At 41.8% G+C, this 6000-nt stretch overlaps 1 protein-coding gene across 1 annotated transcript in view; it reads left to right on the top strand.

Annotated features, from left to right (window-relative positions):
- Positions 1 to 6000, top strand: part of SMYD3 (SET and MYND domain containing 3) — a 1342222-nt gene that overhangs the window by 39174 nt on the left and 1297048 nt on the right. The window lies entirely within an intron of this gene.

Raw genomic sequence — 6000 nt, 5'->3', positions numbered from 1 at the left:
AGAGAACTTCCAGAAATGCAAGCTGGATTCAGAAGAGGACATGGAATAAGGGATATCATTGTTGATGTCAGATGGATCTTAGCTGAAAGCAGAGAATACCAGAAAGATGTTTACTTATGTTTTATTGACCATGCAAAAACATTTGATTGTGTGGCTTATAACACATTATGGATAGCACTGAGAAGAATGGGAATTCCAGAATACTTGATTGTAGTCATGAGGAACCTGTACATAAATCAGGAGGCTGTTGTTCGAACAGAGCAAGGGAATACTGCATAGTTCAAAATCAAGAAGGGAGTGCATCAAGGTTGTATCCTTGCACCATACTTGTTCAATCTGTATGCTGAGCAGATAATCTGAGAAGCTGGACTATATGAAGAAAAACAGGGCATCAGAATTGGAGGAAGACTCATTAACAACCTGCGATATGAAGATGACACAACTTGGCTTGCTGAAAGTGAGGATGACTTGAAGCACTTACTGATGAAGATTAAAGACTATAGTCTGAGGTATGGATTACACCTCAATATAAAAAAACCCCAAAAATCCACATAACTGGTCCAATAAAGAGCTTCATGATGGATGGAGAAAAATTGAAGTTGTCAAGGTTTCATGTTACTTGGTTCTACAATCATCACCAAATGGAAACAGCAGTCAAGACAACAGACAACATACTGCATTGGGCATATCTGTTGCAAAAGACCTCTTTCAAGTGTTGAAGAGCAAAGATATCTCCTTGAAGACTAAGGTATGCCTAACCCAAGCCATGGTATTTTCATTCGCCTTTTATGCTTGTGAGAGCTGGACAATGAATAAGGAAAACTGAAGAATAATTGATGCTTTTGAGTTGTGGTGTTGGAGAAAAATGCTAAGGGTACCATGGTCTGCTAAAAGGACTAACAGATCTGTCCTGGAATAAGTACAGCCAAATACTCTTTGGAAGCGAGAATGGCCAGACTTCGTCTCACCTACTTTGGTCATGTTGTCAGAAGGAACCATTCCCTGGAGAAGGATATCATGCTTGGTAAAGTGGAGGATCAATGAACTAGGGGAAGGTCCTCGACAAGATGGATTGACACAGTGGCTGCAATGTTGGGCTCAGCTATAGCAAGGATCATTTCTTTTTGTGGTGCATAGGGTCACTGTGAGTCGGAGATGACTCAATGGCACCTAACAACAACAACAGCTGTAGAGGAGATACAGGTATAGGTTGTTGATAATTTCTGAAACTGGTTGATGAATATGTACTGTTTCATTATACTGTTCTTTCTACTTTTGGTAGTGTTTGCAATATTTTTATGATATCTAAAAAACCAAACTCATTGATGTCGAGTCAATTCTGACTCATAGCGACCCCCATTGGGCTTCTGAGGCAGTAAATCTTTACAGAAGTAGATTGCCTCATCTTTCTTCCATGGAGTAGCTGGTGGATTTGAACTGCCAACCTTCTGGTTAGCAGTCAGTTGCCTTAGGCACTGTGCCACCAGAACTTTTTATGATAAGTATAAGACAAAAAGAGGAGATGTCTTCAAGTGTTTGGTCATCATTGGCTGGTCATAGGTAAGAGTGAGTCACTAAAAAGTTTTTGGTTTTAAAAAAATAAAAAACTCTGGTCATTAGTGCAGATTCTTGCCTAGTGAGTATCTCTGTGTGGTCATCCGGGTGTTTACCAACTGTAAGAGCCATTTTTTGAGGCTGTTCAGTATTTTTAGGAAGGTCTTATATCAGTTAGGGTTTGATGAGAGGACCAGAAGCAATGAGTGATAATAAGGGATTAGACCTTATACACTTGTCAGGGTGATACTGTGGCCTCTGCCTCTGCCAGTGGATTTGAAGTTACTGTAAGTCAGCAGAGCTGGCATTTGAGAAGGAAATCTGGATGTGAAGCAAGAAAAAGATGGAATCCAACTGGAATTAATGAGGACAAACTGGAACCTGGATCTGTCCTTTATTTTCTTCTACCTTCATGACACTAATGCCTGCAGATATTACTGGGATGCAGTTCAAGTCTTGTATATACTGGGCCCAGGACTTCGAGAAAGTTAAGGTGGATATCTATCTGAGGGGCTGGTGGAGCTGATGGCCTGCCAGCTGCCCCGTGCTAACAAAGTGAGCCATTAGCAAGACAAGCTACACTAGTACCTGGCACCCTAAACAGACCTTCAAAACATGATGTCAGCTGCTTTACTTCTGTTTTCCAAATCTCATACACACTTATTTTGTGCCTAATCTCAACTTAGAACCATACAGGGAATGGAATTCTGGGAAACATAGTTCCAGCTTGCTGTGTTGATATATACAGAAGCCACCACAGTTCACCTCTTGTCAGCTATACACACCTCTTTTGTTTTTTTTTAACTGTACTTTAACCATAATTTTAATCATACTTAAAGACAGTAGCAAAATTATTCTCCCACCTAATTATTCTTAGTACAACCCAAAACACATTAATCGTCTCTCCAGAAGGTTATACAGAATCCCTTTATCCATCTTTGGGTGAAGTTCATTCTTACAGCTGAGTCACATTCCTCCTTTGATAATCTAATATCCACTGACATTCTCCAAGAGCCATCTGTCTTCTTCATTGACTAGATAATTTGAATAGGGATGTGGAAAGAATAACTACCTATGTATCTTTCAGGCCATTGATGGTGGCATTGATACCTCCAGAAATGCAGTATTGCTTCTGGTTTACTGTTAGGTAGGTGCAGTGTAGTAAATTACGTAATGTGGCTTTTCTAGCAATAAGTCTTTGTAAACTCCATGGTGGAATTTGCCATGTGCAACTGAGTAGTTCCTTGTTCTGGTTACCTAGTGCTGCTCTGACAGGAATTGAACACAGATGGGATGCTTGAAGAAACAGGAGTTTATTCTCTTACAGTTTGGGAGACTGTAAGTCCGAGTTCAAAGTGCGAGGCTCTAGGGGTGTGTGAAAGCCTTTCAACCTTGGGGTTCAGCTCTCCCTCTTGCTCCCGGCCCACTGAAACTAGAGGGATTTCTTCACTCAGGCAGCTAGTGGCTGCTGAGTCTAACAAGCCCAAGGTCAACAAGTAAAATGGCACAGTCTCAATGTTACCAAACCCCATGGCAGGCCATTAATTCAAGTCCATTGAAAGTCCCAAGATTGGCAGAGAATGGCAGGCTGCTGAACAATGACATGGCTACATGCAGGGTCCGAGTGTGCCATAAGCTAGAGACCACTCCCAGAGCTGTTTCTTATATACCGAAAGCAGTCCACATCCCTAAAGCAGCTACTCAGCTGCTTGTGGTAGGTTCCACCATGGAATTGATTGCCAGTCTCATCATGGGGAATAACTACCACCACCTGCCCAGCCACTCAACCAGGCCCAGCCACTTTGACACACAAACTTAACCACCGCACTCCTGATTGTTAATGTTATCCACCTGGGGTATTTCTGTTGAGAGTGACTAGGAGGCAGTCTTCTGGGAAGTTCTCTCTCTCTCTCTTAGGTGTGTAGAATTCTGATGTTGGGATTGGTTAATTTGACCACTCTGCCAGGCTCAAAAGGAACCCTCCTAGATGCAGAAGTCTGTCTGACTGCTGGCTGAGAAAGACATGCCGCTGAGAGAAACACACTCCTGAGAGACATGAGAGACATGCCCTTGCTGAGAGAGACCTGAGAGACATGCGCTGGTGAGAGAGATGCGAGAGACATGCACTGCTGAGAAAGAGACTACTGGCTGCTAGTGAAATGGCTGGCTGTGAGAGACTGAATGCGTTTCTGAACTTGAATTGTATCTTTTGCTTCCTTAATGAATCTCATAATCTGTGAGTTCTGTGTGGCCACTGCAGTGAATTATTGAACCCAGCAGGGAAGTGGTGGGTGTTGTGGGAGGAATGGTTGGTGTCAGGGTTGGTGAAAAGGCTGGAGGGAGGCAGCATGTCTGGTATCACAGGAATAGGCCTTGGGCTGTCTTCTTCTTGTGCAGTTAGAGGAGGTCAGAAGATGTGGCCTGACTGCCCCTTTGGCAGTAGTAGGTAAAGGCAATTCTAGTGGCTTCCACTTGGCCTTTTCTACTGTAATGGCCATTACTCCATGGGTAAGGGAATAAGTGAGGGGATTCTGACAATTGCTGAGGGTGCCTATTCCAACTGTGCATTCTGAAACTAGAGATAATTTAACCACAGGGTGGATTTGGGAACCTACTGGACTCACTGTGAGATGAGTTTGAACCTACACTCCATTGGCCTCTTGGCTTTCATAAGCTCCCATTCTAGACTGGTGGATAATTTAGGCATTTTGGGTCTTCAGAGGCAGTTCAGAGGCAGCATCCAGTAACCCCCTAAAAGTCTATGGTAGAGTTCTTCCTCAAGGGTACCTGGCCCTCATTTAATTTGAAGTGGTTCAAATCTGGGAATTAGTGGAGGGGCACACCTCTTTATTTTGATGGTTCAAGTCAGGCTTCTGTTTACCAGACCTATAAGTTTTCCGCTTACACTAATCAAGCAAGACTTTAGTAGGTTCCCTGTCTATTTCAGGACACTAATCATTTAGCCAATGTCAAAAGTCTCTGTCAAAAGTCAAACCACTTGGTTACTATTTACTGTTATTCTATCCAGTCCTCCCTTGTCTTCAGTGACTTAAGTGCTACCACTTGGTCCCTACCACCATGGGATCCCATCATCATTGAATTCAGGGAGCCCAGTTGGTGACAGGAGTTTCCACTTATATTTCTGGTCTTTAAAGAAGAGCTACCACAGAACTCTTAAAGAATGCCAGGGCTTCACCCCTTACAAATATATTTCTTATAGTTTGGTGAATGGAATTTATTCTGAATCTTCCAGAGGGACATAGTTAAGGGGCAGTTCAACAGGTCTTACTTGTTAAATTCACTGCAGCATTCCAATTTCCCTTAGCTATTGGATAATAAATTTTAGCATTTCAGCTTCATTTCGTATAGGCTGCCTTTAGGTCTAGGTTTCAGTCAACCAATCAAGCAAACTGTTAGAGCCACTCCCAGCTAACCCACTGAATCCATAATCTCTGTTTAGTTCATGTGCATCAATAAATTCAGTTTGATCTAGCATTATCTTTTTTCACCCTAATCCAACACTCTTAGGATTCATTCCCATATATATTCCCCGAGTTGAATTGTTGTTGATGTTAGGTGCCATTGAGTCGATTCCAACTCATGCTGACCCCACATGTTACAGAGTAACTCCATAGAGTTTCCCAGGATGTAATCTTAATGGAAACAGATTGCCAGTCTTTTTCTTTTGCAGTATTACTGGGCAGGTTTGAACCTGCAGTTTTTAGGTTAGCAATTGAATGCAAACTGTTTGGACTACCTAGGAACCTGCCTGTTAATATGAATTAGCAAAATCTTACCATTCTTTTGATATATAATTCAGCAACTCATGAGTCACACTATTAACCTTCACCCTTGGAGACCTGCTGGGACTTGAGTCTGATCATAGATCTAGAAGCAGTGTGAAGTGGTGGGAGTTGTTCCTGAGAATCAGCACTCCTCTGCAAAGCAGTTACTGTTGGGGATGCATTATAGGTTCCTCAGGCAAAGGGAGACTAGGTTAGTACCTCCTCAGAGTGCTTCTGTTGGCAAAGGCAACTCAGAATTTAGGGGCTAAAGTTACCCATCTTCATGGACATGTGCCCAAATATTTGCATACCAAATTTAGGGTCCCACTCCTTCCCTATCCATTCCTTAACTTTATGCAAAATTTCAATATGTGAAATTGGGAATCAATTTGCATTATAATGGAGTCCTTGATACTCTCAGTGTGGCTGTTGATCAGTAGCCTTAGTAACTATACTTTTTTGTATACTAAAATGAGAAGTACTGGTTTCTATAGGTACTTTGATTAAACTTAATACTCTCAGAAGCCCAGTTATTTGATAAATATTTTCTTTGAAACTGTTGAGGTTTTTATGATTTAATTTTACAGTTAACTCTATATATGTAATAACACACTTTTATAGATCAACTTTTATATGATTTCTTGTTTTCATCTTGGAGTTC

Source organism: Orycteropus afer, unplaced genomic scaffold (assembly GCF_000298275.1).
Source record: "Orycteropus afer afer isolate SDZICR_OR568_19922 unplaced genomic scaffold, OryAfe1.0 scaffold00533, whole genome shotgun sequence".
NCBI classification, from domain to species: Eukaryota; Metazoa; Chordata; class Mammalia; order Tubulidentata; family Orycteropodidae; genus Orycteropus; species Orycteropus afer.
This window is presented reverse-complemented; position numbering and strand designations above follow the sequence as displayed.